This window comes from Lissotriton vulgaris, chromosome 3_1 (assembly GCF_964263255.1).
Source record: "Lissotriton vulgaris chromosome 3_1, aLisVul1.2, whole genome shotgun sequence".
NCBI classification, from domain to species: domain Eukaryota; kingdom Metazoa; phylum Chordata; class Amphibia; order Caudata; family Salamandridae; genus Lissotriton; species Lissotriton vulgaris.
The window spans coordinates 311,575,716-311,592,130 of record NC_141689.1 but is presented as its reverse complement, the minus strand read 5'-3'; the positions used below and the strand labels follow the sequence as shown (position 1 = coordinate 311,592,130).

Here is a 16,415-nt window from a genome sequence, read left to right as displayed (position 1 = left end):
TCATTTCATTATCTTTATGCATACCTGTTAGGATTTTTTTTTAAATTTCTTATTGGCATGGTTTGGTGCATGATTCGAGCATCTGAGGCCATCTCAAATGATCATAGACAACACACCCTGTACCCTGACCAAGTTCAGTGCCTGCACGACTGAAGTCACCCACTGATGAAAACCAGCTGTCTGAAACTGATCACCGACAAGATCAAAATCATGATCTCCAGGGAGAGCATTTCACAGCGGGACTCAACATGGTGGCCAACCAAGCTAGGACTGACATGCACCCCAACACCCACACCAAGACTCTCTGGATCGTTGTCGACTGTACATAACCGCCCAAGTCGACAGCCTCACTGCCTCATACTTCCATACCTTTGAAGGTGCTGAGGAAGATTTTCAAATGGCTCCCAGTAAGCTTATCCGTTGGGGTGAAAATAAATAACATTTTTGTGATAGTAGGATGAGCCTTTGTATATGTTGCGGTTCTCTAAAGGAAGGAGGACTCACCCTACCCCATTAAATGAGATCCTAAGGACACTGCAATTTTAAAAACACAACCCTTGAGCACACGCTATATATCACAAATTGAAGGGACAGTTAGTAAACATTGATTCTTCTTCTTGTTTTATCTTTTTTTTCTTTCTTCTCATTCCCAGCTAACAGATGATTCGTCCTATACGGATTCCCCCACGACTTTTTCAGGGCTACAAAATACAATAAACACAGCCATACTGATTGCTGTGTGCAGACCACAAACAGCAACAAAGCACCTGTGTCTTGGTGCTGCATAATAAGGATTCGAATAGTGTGCACGTGTGGAAACCCATGCTTATACGTTCAAACATTATTTTCTGTATCTACAATGTGTGCTGATACTACTCCTCAATGTTACCATATATTAAAAAATATACATATTTATATGATCGATGTCCTGTAAATCTCGGAAGACATGGCACAATTCCATAAGAGTTCAATTGTAACTCCTCGATTTATAATAGGGTGTGATGTCGCTGTGTGTGGTCTGTACACATTAATCAGTACGTGGTGTAGGAAAGTAGGGTCTGCTTTCATGGTCACCCCCAATTTTTGCTGGTGTCATAATGTTTTTGTGACTAGTCTGATTGAGATCTTGCTAATAAGGACCCCAGCCTCTGTGCTTCTTCCCTAAATTAGACATGGTGAATACTTGGGTACACTCCATATCGGCTACTGGACTGCAGGCTGACGCGTGGATTGGAATCCCATTCTTGCCGCTGGTGTTGTAATCAAAGTCTGGAAGCTGTGGAGCATATTATAAATAGGTTTTTAGGAGCATCATTTCAAGAAAGTAAGATGATGATAAAGCCCCATCAGGACGGCATTCTGCCACTAGACCAATAACCAACTGATAATCTATCCCACCAACACTCTACATTCCAGATCACCTCACACTCTGGCTGAGAAGCAGGAGCATGAAACTCTTGGAAGGATGCATAGCAACCAAAGCAAGTCACAACGATGTAGTTAGCCTTTGTGGATTCCTCCCAGAGAGCCACCAAAAAGAGGGACTAGTGTACCTGAATGGGCCATCTCAGGCAGGATGGGGACGTGAAGCTGTGAGCAGTCCCACTTCCACTTCAAAAGACACACACACACACACAGACACACAAGGACACACAAAGACACACACACGTGCCCCCACACACACCCCCTAGACACACACCTTCACGCACACCCCCTACAAAAACCTTCATACACACACACCTTCACACTAGCCTATTGTGCGTGCAGACAAACTGGAACAGGGCAGGGAAACGGGGGATTCCAGACACTTCTGTGAGTGGGAGCGGGGCTTTCAAAAGTATCTCCCACTCCAAAGGGGGTAGCAAGTATTAAAATAGGACCCTCAAACCCACTCTTCAGTTCACACCTAGACCTGTGGAAGGACTCTCAGAAGATTGGCAGCTGCTGTGGCCTGCTGTGTACTTCAGAGAACTGCCTTGCTGCACCAGGAAAGACTACCCTGCTGCCTGAAGTCTACTCTGTGTGCCAGACGTCTGCCCTCTTGGCTGAGACCTGCAATTATGCTTGAACCCAGTACTACCAGAGTAACTCTAAGGGGTAGGTGGCTGGCATCCTGATCAAAGCCTCTGGGGCAGCAAAGGCTCCAATCCTCTTGGACCCACACCTGGACTCAGCCTGAGTGAGTCCTGGTCCTCCTAGTGGCTGCCCCATCCTCTACCCTTAGACGTGATGCTAAAGGTGTCCAGATAGCCAATATCCAAAGCTTGGGACATAAAAACCTTTCTGTCTCAAAGTGCTTTCAGAACCGAGAGGAGACCGGGACATACCTGCTTGCCTATCCTTGCCCAATCCACTCTTTGTAGCCCAACCACTCTCCATCGTGATAAGACTTTCAATGTTTCCCTGGTCTCACTCGACCAGATTCATGCAATTGGCATTTTGAACATTTAGGGGCTGTTTTTCAGTTTAAACTTTGCACTAGTCCAAACAAACCTTATGGTGATTTAAGAGGTCAAAGATAACCTTTGAAAACTATCCAAGTGGTAGCTGTGGAGAGCAGCCTTCAGGCATACCCTGGAAGGAATGTTAAGCAGCTTGTTTTACCAGAATGCAACCTTATAGTATTGGTTAAATGAAAGGAGAACCACACAGTAGTTAGGAAAATATGTATTTATTGTTATAACACACCCTAAATACCTCACAGTGACACGCAGATAAACACAAAGCACACAATACTGTAGCACAGAAACAATCGTAAGTAGCACTACTACACAGTGGGCTCCAGGGGGAAACCAAACCATATACTAAAATAGTAGTATAAGAACTACGACTCGAGTCAAGACCGTGTCTAGTGGGTGTAGAATCTCTGGGACCCCAAGGAACCACCTAAGGTGAGTAAGTAGGGACCCCGCGGAGGACGAGTGCAGTGTGAGAACACAAACACGTGCTACCTACAGTTCAATGGGAGAGTTGCTGTTGCAGTTTTAGTGTTAAAGACTATTCTAAGTGGATTACGAAGAAACCCTTTAGCGCATAGAAGGTTGGATGGAGAGCCACCCCACCCGTGGATACCGAAGTACCAGTGTTACCTATCCCAGCGAAGCCGAGTGCATAGGGTCGAAGTGGTGTCGGAAACTGCCATTGTTCTCAATGGGAGTCTTCAAAGAATGGCCACTGCTGGAAAAAAGAAAAGTGTCTGGTGGAACCCACAGGTGGATTCTTGAAGGAAGGAATCTGAAATCAGAGGGGACCGAGTCAGGGTCACTCAGGAGTGATCAGGGCCTCGGTATATGAATGCTAACAGATGTCGGGTGCTTCAGGTGTGAAGCTGGAGACCTTGACTCTACAGCTGCAGGGACCAGGAGACGTCGAGGACAGCCAGGAACCGGATACAAGCTGTCCCACAAAGGATTTCAAGTGCTGAGGGGTCGGTGTCTGGCGGAAGCACCAACAAGCCTTGGCAGCTGCAACACACGAAGACGGTCGAAGAATGTCTCGGTCTGGCCCAGCAAGGACTAGGAGACTCACTACAGCAAGGGGAGTCAGGGCAGGCCTGCAGCAGGGAAGCCCAAGAAAATCAGTGTTGTCCCTCAAATAGACCCACAGGCCGGAGGCTCAGGAGTCACAAGGGGACCGCTAGTAGTTTCACAAAACACCAGCTTGCAGGCCACAGAGTGCATGGAGGCCAAAGTCCTTTGTACAAAATATGCTCAGAGGTTGGGCTTCTCGATAGCCCAATGCACTTGGTTGGGGAACGCCAACAAGCATATGTACGCGGTGCACAGGGGTTCGGGTTATGCAGTCCTCATGAGGGATGCTGGCCTCAAATTTGGTGAGAGGGCAGCTCGACCTCAAGGAATGTTGGAACACACCTCCTGTGTTGCTGGAGCCTTTGGGGTCCGCAGGAGCTCAGGATCAGCAGATCGGTCAGTTGTATTACGGTGCCTGCGAATGCAAGGTAGTGACTCCTTCACTCCAAGGGAGAGGGTTGGACAGATTCAGGGGACCCTGCCAGGGGAGGGTCAGGACAGTGGGGAGGTTACTCCCATGTTCTTTGTCCAGTTTTGCGCCAGAGCAGGAGCCAACGGCTCCCAGGGCTGGTCTGAACTGGACTATGCACAGGGACACCAAATGTGCCCCTCGAGCAGACTTTCAGGCACTTTGAAAGTGCACCCACCCAGCTCCAGTACACTAAATCCTTTCAGGGAAATGGTCACACCTCCCTGTGACAGGATGCCTTTTTTTGCTTCCTTCCTCTGCTCAAGCTTGGCTCTTAAGCAGGAGGGCAGAAATGCATATGTGATCGGCAGCAACCATTTTGTGCTGTCCGGGTCATAAAACCCGGCACCTTGCCTTCAGGATTGTCAAGACATGCTATAGGGGTGACTTATAGGTTTAAGTGCAGTGACCTATAGATATAGTAAACATTTGGTGTATGGACCATATTACACAGGCTGCAATGGCAGGCCTGTTCCATTTTGCATGGCCTTTCATGGGTGGCATACTACATGCTTCAGCCCAAGGGAGGCCTCTGTGGTACCCATGCCCTGGGTATATGTGAATCATATACTAGGGACTGACCTGGGTACCGCAGTATCCAAACTGGAGTGTACCTAAGTAAATGACATAACATTTTTGGGAGAAAGCAGATAGACCGGGGTCCTGGTTAGCAGTATCTCAGTCAGACTAGTCAAAAACAGTGAAACATGAAGCAAAAAGTGGGGGTAACCATAAGAAGCAGATCCTACTTTCCTACACTCTGGTTCTACTTAAAGAGTTTTGTCATTGTGGTGTCAAATAACTTATTACAATTATACTCTGTTTCTAACTTCATATGGGGTTTTTCTTGTATTGTGTTTTCACTTTTGTGCTGCATAAATACTTTACTCCAAGTAAACCCTGACTACTTCTGTGCCAAGCTACCAGAGGGTTAAGCACAGGTTAATTTAGTGACTTGTGTGGTTCACCATGGCAAGGATTGTGGCTATTGGTTGAGAAGAGCTCATAATCCCTTCAACCAATAACCACATTCTGGTTTTAGGTTTAAACCTATAATAACTGATAAAACCCCACCGAAAGGAAAATAGCCATCACCGGTGTAAACATATAAACACTGAAAAAACACCATTGCAACCACAAACTAAGTGCCATTCAAAGAAAGAAAAAGATGAGTGAAAGACATTTCTTTCATTTCTTCCTGAAGGGTCCAATACAATGTAACTTTGTTATACCAGGTAGCATTACTAACATTTCTGCTTGAGTTTTGTTTTTTAAGTGTGTCACAAAAACATTGTCTCTTCTTCCTTCTGCTTTTTTCAGTTTTGTGGTCTTTGGTCTAAAGATGCAGGGTTTAGAAACATGTTTAGGGCTTATTTAGTTATTTTATCAACTGTAGAGAATCGGAAAATATCTAAATCATATTTGATATTTTGGCTACATTTGATTTCACTGATATAGAAATTGGCTAGATTCTTTCCTAATATGTAACATCACATTTACCCACAGACAGAAAATGGGTCAAATCCTTTTCTAGTGAGTTAGTATTGATTGTAAGTGAATTATCAAACACCCCAAGCTTTAAACATTCAATGCAAGAAGTAGTGACAGGTATATGTGAAAAGAATATTGTCACCAAGCATGAGATAGTGGTGAAAACATGACACCAGACGTTTGGTACATGGAACGCAGTGTCACTTGGGATGCTGCTGCAAAAAGTTCCTACCAAGTTCAATAACAGAATGGAGTGATATTGTTTGTATTAGCAGTAATTCAGCTACGTATGTGAAAAGGTTGTATGATGGTCTGTCAAAACAGTTACCTGAGCTGAAGTGCTTCACAGTAATAGATCCTTGTCACTTGCTGGATGGTAGATGGCATGCTGAAAGCATCTTTACAATCTTCAGAGTTAAAGAAGAAAGCTATTGACTTTGTAGTCCATTCTGGTGCAGTAAAAATGTACTTGGACCTCATATACCCTGTGCGCATGCTATCTATACACATGCACTATCAGTGCAGAAAGCAAGCAATGATTAAAATTAAATTAAAATTCCATAAACACCGGAAAATACTACTTCTGTTGTTTTCAATGGCACAAAACTGTGCAACCCCTGATAACCATTGTTTTTTTGAGTATTAAAAAAACTGAAAAAAACCCACCAGAATGTACAACAAATAGAAACTGAAAACAGGAAAGCCTACGCCATACTCATTCACTCTCCCCAGTTGCTGAGTCTACCTCTCCTCATTCTGTCACATTTCCCCCAAGTCTAATACATATGTTTTCCTAGGAATTTTTAATATATCCCTATATCCCTCCCACACTTCTCCCTCTCTTCATCAATCTCATTTAATTGGCTTACTTTTCAGCTTCTCCATTCTCGTGTGCTATCTTTAGCTTTTCTTATGCCATTTGTAAAGTGCACAGCTACCCATGGGTTTCTCAGTACTAAGCTCTACTGTGGCATGACTCAAGACACTACCATTAAAAGAGCCCTGTTTTTAAGAGTTTTACAGAACTTTAGTAAGGAGGTGCAGTTCCTCATATACTGAGGTTAGGCATTCCACATTTTTGGACCCAAGTAGGAGAAAGAGCGCCCACCTGAACATGCCTGATGTATTCTAAGTACACAATATTGTTCCTGGTCTGCAGATCTCATATTACGTGGAAATATCTATGAAGACTAACTCTTAAATGTATTCAGGCCTAGCCTAGCCTTGGCTTTAAACATATAGCAAAGGGTTTTAAAATGTATTCTTTTTTCGATCCGTAACCAATGTAATTTTCTCTGGATAGGGGAGGCCGCAGTCCTTCCTGAAGAACAAGTGAGAAGCCTAGCAGCAGCATTGTGTACCACCTGAAGTTGGCAGAGGGCTGCCTTGTCCGCCCGAAGGTACAGGACATTTCCATAATCCAACCTAGAAAGAATGAGATCCTGAAAAAGCGCCCTCATAGCTAGATAGGGAAGAGGCCAACAATTTGTTTTTACCCACTTCATTACTGCGAAGCAGGTTTATGCCACTATGGCTGCTTGGGAAGGATAGGCAGATCCCCATCTAGCCAAACACAAAAGCTTTTTACTTTTTGAGAGGGAGTGGGAGCAGTGCCTAAGGAAGCCAGCCAAAATTTTGGACCCCAAAGTTGAGTATTTTTTCCCATGATCACAACCTCCGTTTCATCCTCACTCAGTTTGAGCAGATTGCGTCCATCCATTAGAAAATCTGCTTGAGTCTGTAATTGATTGACTCAGTGTAGTGTTTCTGATGGGAAGTCAATGAAAAAACAATTTGGGTTTCATCGGCATATGAATACAACGTGAGACCACACCTCTCCACCACATCTGGCAATGGACGGGCATATAGGTTAAATAACAAGGGTCTTAATGCAGAACCTTGGGGAACTCCTGAAATGAGGGTCTGCGTCTCTGACTGAGAATCTGCTGCAAATACTTGGAAAGACCTTGTTTTAAAGAAAGAAACTATCCATTCACGAGCAGGGGCCTTCAGACCAATGAATGCCAGTCTATTCAGCAGAATGGAATAGGGCAATGTTTCGAACGCTGCACTCAATTTCAGCAATACCAAAGCTACAGTGTTTCCCTCATCCAGACGACGTTTTATGTGTTCCGTGACCCCTAGTAAGTCCGACTCCATGCTATGACCCTTTCTGAACCCTGATTGAGATGGATGTAGCAAGTGATGAGTTCCGTCTAGATGGTCAGATTTAAATTTGCATGTTTTTTTAAAATCTTAACAAAGATTGGCAACAGAGAAATGTGCCTATAGTAAGCCCAAATAAGTGGGTCGGGATTAGGCTTTTTTAATAATGGACTAGCATGGCATGTTTCCATGTTTGTGGCATATGACCCTCTTTGATGGAACCATGCAGCAGGTCGAGCACCACTTGTAGCAAGTCTCTGTCCAAAAGCTCCAGCCTGGCCGGAGGGAGAGGGTCCAATGGAAATCCCGATTTAATAGCCGGTAGAATGGACAGGAAACCCTCATATTCCATCAGAGGCCAAGCCTCCATCTCTTGGACAAGCTACGGTATGTCAGAGGGTGGGGCTGAAATTCGTATATAGAGGCGAGATGAGGAGTAGTGTCTAATTTCTTCTCACTGACCCTGGACTGCTGGTTCTCCTCTAACTGTATTTGGATAGTAGTGACTTTCATAATAATGAATTGTGCTAGTTCTGAGCACTGAGACTGGCTAGCTGCAGGGGACCGCTTATTAGCATCTGCCAATTCCTTGATTACTTCAAATAAGGTTTTCAAACAATTCTAGGCCCTTGAGATTTTCTCAGACTAATAGGCAGCTTTTGCCTTTCTACAAAGGGCATGATATTCCTTAAGCGGCAATTCATAGTTAATTTTAGCTTCTACTTCATAGTTTTTGGTCCCGCGTCTTTCCAAGCTGTTACATTTTTTCTTCTCTGGATAAAGTGTGTCATTAAAGCAAGGGGCAGGAGGATGAATTCTATTGTTGGTTTTTGCCTTCAAAGGAAGAGAGCCTTCTTCAGCCAGTTATTTATCACCGCATGATCTATTTCCATGCATTGTACTCAGATAGGTTTTGTTTTGTGCAAGGTAGTATTAAGTGCTGGCACATCTAGATAATTTCATTTTTTTAATTTGTATTATATTTTTATTGTTTTTTTAATAAATGAAACATCCAGGTGAAAAGTGATATCAATATTTATTTATAAAAGTTTTATATAGCGCGAACAAGATCCCGAAGGATATCAGAGCACTTTACAGTAGGCAGAAGATTGCATAATATAGGTACAACAGTGAGCAGCAAGGTGTATTTATGAACCGAAGGCGTTGCAGATAAATCTCCAATGAGGGACACATGATGAAACCAGTGACATATACATAGAGATACAAGGGTTTTACCCAACAAAAGTATATTTGCCAAGAGTGGGCAATTTGTCACAGTTGTTAATGTCTGGTCTCTGACCTGCTTTGTGTGAGGCCTGTTACTCCTTCGTCAGTGTCTAAGTCCAGGCCATTGTAGACTATCCAGGGCGTCCACATTTTCCGGAATTTACGAGGGCACCCTCTTGCCTTGTAAACCGCTTTTTCTGCAACCATATGTAGATCCATTACGGACCTCCAATCTACGAATGTGGGAGGTCGCTGAGCCCCCCCAACCTTTAGCTATATCTCTCTTGGCCACTACTAACCCTAGGTTAGCCAACAGGAGCTTATGCCTTGGCAGATCAATATACGTGGAGAAACCCAGTAAGAGAAACTTCACATCCAAGCCAAGTTGAGCCTCAAGGACATTGTTCAGGTCTGTCACTATCCTATGCCAGTAGGTTTGAATGTGCCTGCAAATGTTATCTTTTTATTTGAAAAGTTTTATATAGCGCTGGCTAGACCCGGAGGTATCAGAGCGCTTTACATGAGACAGGACATTGTTTCAGAACATTGTTACATCAGTTACAGTTACGTGAACTTACACAATATTATAAGATATTAGCGCGTAGCATATCCAGGACAAACATCAGATGTGGAATGGAAGGTAGTGAGGGAAAGGTAAACCGGGGAGAGGAAAACAGAGTCAGGTAGATCTGAAGGGGGAAAGTGCTCCAAGGGGAACAAAGCAGTCAAGGCTAGAGACGGATAAAACAGCGAAGAACCATGAAATACAATGTACGGTGTCCGACTGGGTAGGTGACAGCTGAGGAGGTGACCCAGAGCCAGGATCCGCTATAGCTGCATAAGGCAGCTTCACCGGACAGCGTCCAATGGTACTCGGACTTCGCTGTCAGTACAGTTATAGTTTCAGCCCGTGGGGCATCGGCATAGTTTCATGGAAGGCCATTCAGGCGCCATTATAGGGTCAGGCATGACGGGGGGTAGGCAACACCTGGGAAGCTGAGGATCGTCTGAAGTGATTCAGAATTGCTGTTAATCGCCATCTTAGGCAGGTTGTCAGGTAGGCTGTATGGTGGTGTACATGGTGATCATTCAAGCTACCAGGGGCTATTGTACAAGAACAATGCTCTAGAGCCCTCTAGAAATTTTGGGGTCAGGCTCGGCGAATCCCGCTTACAAGTAGAAGCCAAGTTTTTATAGGGGATTAATTTCGGCACCATCAGGTCCTCAAAGCTACCATTGGGATCGCTGGAGGCTATTTTCTGCTTCTGCACTCATCGCTTCTGAAGCGCATCTGTTGTGATCTCAGGGCACCGCAGGTCGGGATCAAGTGCCCCTCCCCCTCCAGCCGCAGCCGTGCCGAGTGGGTAAACTAAGTTGTACAATTCCGTTCTCCGGTGTAGACCCCCTATATTCTGTAGTCTGAGCTGTCCAGTGCCCCTGTCCCTTAAGGCCAATCCAGGAGTCTCTGTGAAACGTAGCACTTGCCAGGGACAGGCAGGTGTTGCTCGGGTGCAAGCTCTGTTGGATCGTGCCCCGAGGTCACCAGACCTAGCTCTTTGCCGGCTCGCTGTCTCCTGGTGTACCTAGACGCTAGGCTTCGGTCGCTTGAGCTCCCGCTCCCGCTTCCAGCACTTATCCACGTCGCTCCGTGCACCGGTCTCACCTTATCACATACCGGTTTGCACTAGGATTGCAATTCTCTAAAAAGCTTATTTCCACATTCTGTGCAGTGGATATATGTGCTGCGTTCTATGTGACATCCAAGGCAATTTGGGCTGTCAGCCCTTCCCATGGCGTGTAAGCATGCCCTATTAAAATAGATCCTGAGTAGAATCTTATATTGTATGAGGCGCAACCTTAATCTAATTGATAATTTCATTATTTGTTTCCGGTCTGAAACCAGGAGAGCAGACATCTGAAGCTTTTTGATAGCTGTTTCCAACCGCAGATTCCTCACCTTGTAAATAATCTCCAAGCTTCAGACTGGATCCAAAAACGTTAAAGCAGTTCTACTGCACCTCCATGCCGTCTTTGTTCTGTTCCGAAAGTGATGAGCAGAGCTGCATCTAAGCGCTGCTCACATGCGCTGACACTGTATCCTCTCTTTCTGCACCTGCAGGCGCAGTTCTTAGTTTTTCAGAAGACTTTTTCAAAAAAGAATTTACCAGTGTGCAATGGGAATAACACCCCTTAAAATCATAGGGTTTAAACCCCACAGCGACAGTTGTAAACTTAAGTCTGTGACTTTCTCTCTCAAAGTCTATTTGCAGTGTCTGTATTGATTTACCCGCCCAAATAGAAAATACTCCCTCCCACACGGAGGCTCAAACACGACGAAGAAATAAAAACAAAACATCACTAGGAAAGGGATTTTACTCTCATAAAATGAAACACATTAAAAGACTGCTCTCAAAATAAGGCATGGGGTTTTATTTGTGCAACGCTCTTTAGAAAGGCTTTTCGAGATGTCAAAGGAACAACATTCAAATTATATATTTGCAAACAATAATAACACACTTATAAGCAGCCAAATGCAACTATTATAACATGGAACGAAATGCAAGCAGATAATAATATGGACGTCCGCTGCAAGAAATCAGAAAGATATATATATACACTAAATACATCAGATTACAACCACTGAAGACTTGGATGTGCACACAGACTCACTCACACATCAAAAGGAAAACACCTCAAACACCTCATGATTATAACCACAGGAGACTTGAATGTGCACTCTAATACGCTCACACATCACAATGTCAATAATCAAAAATAAAACACATCACCGGCTGCAAACTTCATCTTTGCCCACTCCAGACTGGGGGATTCACAGCCGTGGTTAAGAGACTCAGCAAAAGTGAGAGCTGCTGTTGAAGTCAACACGTCTGTCCCCATTCAGACTCCAAAACAAACCCCAGCTTTATATTCTCAAGCACACTAAAAGGTTCCAAGAGGCCCTCCTCTGTGCCAAGTAAACTTATTGGAGTTGGCCATTCTTCATGCAAGCATTCCAAAGGCAAAATAGTTCCTGCGTTCGTTCTATCCTCTCTCATGTTCCAGCCTTTAACTTAATGAAGCTTATGAAAGTCTTCAGCAGTACAGTCCACAATCTCCAAAAGTACAGCTCCAAACAACCTTGAACGTGAATAGCCTAAACAACTTGAGTAATCTGGGGATCAGCCTGCGTGCAAACCTCAAGCTAGACAGAGTCAGAAATCAAGATGGCATGAGGGCATGTCAAAGCCAATAGTAAGAACTTCATAATGCTTCCCAATGTACAAAACAATGCACATTTGTGCACCACTGCCTATAGCACTCCACACCTCATCTCCCAATGTGCCACCACTGCACTAAGAGACCATTCCATCTCACTCTCACTCTCTATCTCACACTCTCACTCTCTATCTCACACTCTCTCTCTCTCTCTCTCTCTCTCTCATATATATGCTTTCAAATGTACATCCCACACGTTCTGTTCTTGGAAAGGCTGTTCCACTCTGTGAAAGCTCTCCCCCTGCAGCTACACAAAAACACGAAACAAGTCTTCAAGGAAAAAGACACATGCAGGAAACATGATGTCATACATTCAAGCTAGGCTAAAGTAAAACACAGAAAGTCAGTTAAAATAATGGTAGTCAAAAGTCATCACGTGGTTTCCATACATGGGAGTGCCTCTAATACTGCAGTGCCTGATGTTGAGTCACGACTCCAGGGGTTGACTTTACCAAGATGAACCCAAAGACCATATGGGACCCTGAAGCTAAACTTTACATCCATGATAGACCGAAGTCAAAAGCAACATCTCTGTCCTGAAGTTGTTCCCTATGGAAGGTTGAATTCACGGTCAACAAAATTCACAAGAAAAGTAAGCAGTGATTGGCCACTCTTGAGGTCCAGGGAGGACGCGAGAGTGACACGGTGCCTATCAGTCCCGCTCCCGAGCTCCATAGGAGCTGATACGGAGTTTGGTTCTGATGCACCCTAAATTTTTAGGTCTGTTGGCATAATCACAGCAAGTAGATGGCTTCAGGTAGTCCTTGCTGCTAGTCCTTGGAGCGCATTTGAGACTCAAGGATCCAAAGGCGGGTTCACCTTTGGACTTGCATTGGGCTCAGCTTCCGCTCAGGTGCAGACTTCGGTCCCACAGCCTTCTTCTGCATGGGTTTTTCTCATGTCGACACCTGATGAGTATGCACAGCCCACAGTGCTATCAGATTCCAAATTGATTCCACCACAGCAACCCTATAGACTCAGATACTTTTCCTTTATCACTGGTTAGGGCCCAGACTTTACACAATCTTTTTGGCACTGATTCATTCAACAATAACTATGATAATGGATGACAGTGTTTCCCTATATGATGAGGAAAACTGATATGAAGAGCTTCAGGATACCAGCTGGCTAAACACTTCAGCTGATACTGGTCTTGTGGCCCACTGAGCCCTGCCACACAAGAAAAGGCCTCTTTCACAGTGGTTACAAAATGAGCGACTGAGGTTTTGAATTTCCAACCAAGGAAGTAAAAGTAAATGCACTGACTGTCTTGCAACCTGGTCAGGCTACCACAGAGATACTATTGTCATTTTATGAGGCCCTTGCAAAAATGATTCGGGCACTTGGTCCAATTTAACAAGCCGGTAGCTTGTTGCCATCAACCTGCACCCGGACTTCCTTACACATCACCAGATGCCAGAGAGTTAGTGGTAGAAGCGCCTCCAGCAAAGTCATTCCCAAAGCCATCTGTACCGCTTAAGTCCTATGGAACAGTGAGTACTACTAAAAACTGATTTGCATATAACAAGTCTCTGTCTCGAGTGGTGTATTCTGGTAAAAAATTATGGACTAAGATAAAGATCAAAAGATTTGCGAGAGTTCAGCTATCACTTTTATGTTGTTGTAAGTGCAACAGGTATGTCTGATGTTGGGGTGGGGCACAAGCTCACTGTGCCACAGAATACAAGCTATACCTCACTAATGAGAATTAAGTAGGTGGAAACTGACCTGGAGTTGCTTTTGTTCCCTTCTAGAAGGGGGCTGGACTTGCAGTTCGGTCTGGACTGCTCCTAGTAGGGAATAGTTCAAGGCTGATTTGCATCTGGTGGGTCTCTGTCTAGAATAGACCAGTGACTGAAAAAAATATTGACTGGGATGCAGCCTACACAATTGCTAGTGACTGAGATTAATTCAAACATTTCATCCACCACTTTGTTCTTGTTGTGATAGTGCTGGGTTCTCCTTTTGGAGGCAATCGCTGGACTCCAGGCAAGGTAGGTTCAAGGTTGGTTTATTTTCCAAGATGCAGCGTACAGTCGGCAGGGTGCAGGCACAACTGCTACTGCCTCGTTTCAAAACTACTCATGTCCATTCTATTCCCAAACATTCTATCCAGGTTTTCCTCACCATCACCCCAAGACTCAACAGATAGGTTTGGCTCATACTAACCTATTTCCACACATGTACACAGTTTACATTGGCTTCCGGGGCAGAGGAGGTTAATCTTTGAAGCCCTGTGTATCTGTCCCAAAACCTGCAGAGGAAAAGGTCCAGCAAATATTGCAGCACATATTTTCCCTTCTTCTCTCCATAGTTCCTTCTCTTATTCTTTTTTTTCTGTACCTAGAAATAAAAACACTTGAATTGGAGGAAGATATTTTTTCTACTAAACTCTTGAATGAACTCCCTGTTAACAAGAGATCTGAACCCAACTACTTTGTTTCCAGGAAGAAAATCAATTTGTGGCTATTACTCCCTTGTGATTTTATGGGAAATTCTGTACTTTTCACCTGCATCACGAATCTTTTCACCTGCATCATTGTGTGAACCTGCTGAACGTCTGATATTGTCATGCAAACTACTGTGGTGTTGTTGAAGCCTCTTACTTCATGGCTCTTCTCATAAACTCATCAAAGCCTGCGCTTGAACAGCAAGCTTTGTTTAGGCAAAGGAAATGAAAAGTCCGCACTTTAGTAATTCACCCCTGCACTTAAACCCTTAACCAGTGTGCTGATGCCCAAATCAATTTTCACACTTGCTGTCAACTCACTTTCATCAGAGACAACATCAAGATCTAATTAGATGATATTGGGCCTACTATCCTTCTCAAAGTAGCATTTGACATAGTTTGTCACTTTGCCTTCTTCCACTACCTTTGTCATACTGGGTTTAAGACAAGAGCCGAAATGAGGTCATTCTTTATTATGAGATCAAGATAATATTCCACCCACATTTCATTGTTTCAAAGCACCCTGTGATACTAGGTGTTTGACATGGCTTTAATATTGTTTCTATGTTGGACAGTGTCTACTTTATCAGGTTGAATGTTTCTTTCTGACTTGTTAAAACTATTTGGATAACACTGAGGTTGTTTTGGAATTAGAATAATAATATATCATTGTTTCCTGCTGGAACCCTGTTATATCACGATCTGCAGAAACCACCTGAAGCCTAACGCCCAAAATAATGTAATTGTCATATGTAAATAATCTCCTATGGTATTGCATGCCTCTTTGCTTTTTACAGAGATGGAATGGGTTGAGGGCACTAACGTACTCCATCTCAGTAAAAATATTTGAATCACTGTGTATGCTGACCTTATGGTCGGACCGAAAGTCAACTAAGATGTCTATTCTTCTTTCTGTTATTGTTCAAGTGAATGTTTCTCTTTTAACATTTCTTGCCTAGATTCAAATCCCCATTGCTCTGCTGCTCTTATACCTGGACTGTACCACCCCGGACTCCTGCTGCCAGATTCAAAGAGATCCAGAAATCCACAATACTTTGACCTTGAGATGGCATTTTCCCATCTGTGTGCACTCCTCATTAGCTCCATGAAGCCAGACGAGTGTCCCTCAAAATAATATGCGTCCATAAGACCTATTTCATTCCAGACCTAAATTCTCACCAAAAAGACTTTGAACCTGCCCGCTCGGGCTGAGCTTTGGATTTAAGATCACGCTCAGGATTGAATTTCTAACTTTGACCTGATTTCCTCTAGGAGTCTCAATCTTTTCTTATCAGACATGCAAACACTGGAAAAAGCTACTTCCTGTCATTAAGAATATTCATGATAACTGTACGTTCTGCAATGCTGCTCACTTGTGCCCAACACCTGCTATCTCTATAAAACCCATATAGTTGCCACAGTAGCAAGTATTCTGTGATGTCGCTTGGTTCCATGTTCTAGCGTGGAGTGTGTGGGGTTCTGTTTGAGTCAGTTGGCTCATGTCCACGATGTAAGGGGTTGATTAATAAAGCCTCACCTTCATTAACCTTAAATCCAGTGTCTGGACATTATTACACTGGCGACGATCGTGTGCAGTGAAAGGATTAATTGGCCCCAACATTGGGAGGGAGGAAGGAAGCACGGAGCGAGCAGGAGTAAAAGTAAGAAGGAAAACGAAGTGAAGCGGAGTCACAGAGTAGCGAAAATAACTTACGTCCGTAGAGGATCACTGCGGATGCTGTGTGGTGCAGGGAAAAGGAAGACCCACTGAAAGAGGAGCGACAAAGAGGCAAGTGGTGGAGGTCTT

At 44.1% G+C, this 16,415-nt stretch overlaps 1 protein-coding gene across 2 annotated transcripts in view; it reads left to right on the top strand.

The window, feature by feature from the left end:
- Positions 1 to 16,415, top strand: part of AMACR (alpha-methylacyl-CoA racemase) — a 508,826-nt gene that overhangs the window by 223,375 nt on the left and 269,036 nt on the right. The window lies entirely within an intron of this gene.